The 1,023-nt window shown below is 44.8% G+C and overlaps 1 protein-coding gene across 1 annotated transcript in view; it reads left to right on the top strand.

Moving 5' to 3' along the window:
• LOC104990487 (CTP synthase 2-like) overlaps positions 1-837 on the top strand; it is a 27,568-nt gene extending 26,731 nt beyond the window's left edge. The window contains exon 7 of the transcript XR_825590.1: positions 3-837. The gene's annotated coding sequence lies outside the window, so the exon portion shown is untranslated. The remainder of the gene's footprint in view (positions 1-2) is intronic.
• The last annotated feature ends 186 nt before the right edge of the window (positions 838-1,023 follow it).

Here is a 1,023-nt window from a genome sequence, read left to right as displayed (position 1 = left end):
AGAAGATTCATCTACCAAACATGCAGAAATGAAATGAATACTTCTGGTAAACAAAAATATTAAAGAGCTTTAGGGTGCCACTTGTGAAAATTACAGCTTGAAGATCACAAGAGGCTCCAAATGAAAAGCCCACACAGAAGGTTAAAAGCTGGAATAGGCCTCCTAGAGAGAGGTACGTAAGCACCAAGGGGATTCTTGAACAGCTCAAGGGGTAGTCTGGCTTCAGTGGGAGTTTACAATTGTAATGATTATGACTTCTAAAATAACTTATAATACAGTGCTTACGCTTTGGGCTAATGATGCATGTAAATAGGACCGGAAGGAAGGGCACTTAAAAACAACAAACCAGTCTCTTTGTTGTTGCTACAGGAGATTTTCTCTTTTGGAGACAGCCATTGAACTTGGAATCCAGCGAAGCGCAGAAAGGTGGTAGCATGCCTGCTTAGGATAGTGGAGCAGCCGTGGCCGTGAACACGTAGGAAGGTATTATAACTCACTCATTTGGCAAATATATCTTGAGTCCCCAGGATGAGTAACACCTGGTGTAGGCGCTGGGGGAAGTGAGGGGAAGCAGAATCTGCCCCCCACGTATGTCTCTTTGGCAAAAGGATTATTTTAGGCTGGTTTTAAAGAAACAGCAGACAAGGAAAAGCTTTGAAAACTGAATAGAAGTTGCCCTTTTTAAGAGACATTTACATTTATAAGGGAAACCTCCATGACTCTAAATCTCCGGAACCTCTTCTCAGTGGAGAAGGCAGTGACTTCAATCTGCATAACAACCTCACCCTGGATTCCTGGGCTTTGCCTGGTCACCTCCCTTAAGTGGCCTCCACCACAACATCTTTTCTCTTTAGCTGGAGATGCTAGCAAAGGTGATGGCTTGGGCTGTTTAGAAGTTACTCAGTTTTCCTGGGTCTCTTCCATGTCTACAGCAGATATACTGCTGCTACTGCTAAGTCACTTCAGTCGTGTCCGACTCTGTGTGACCCCATAGACAGCAGCCCACCAGGCTCCCCTGTCCCT

Source organism: Bison bison, unplaced genomic scaffold, assembly GCF_000754665.1.
Source record: "Bison bison bison isolate TAMUID 2011002044 unplaced genomic scaffold, Bison_UMD1.0 scf7180017458669, whole genome shotgun sequence".
In the NCBI taxonomy this organism is placed as follows: domain Eukaryota; kingdom Metazoa; phylum Chordata; class Mammalia; order Artiodactyla; family Bovidae; genus Bison; species Bison bison.
This window is presented reverse-complemented; position numbering and strand designations above follow the sequence as displayed.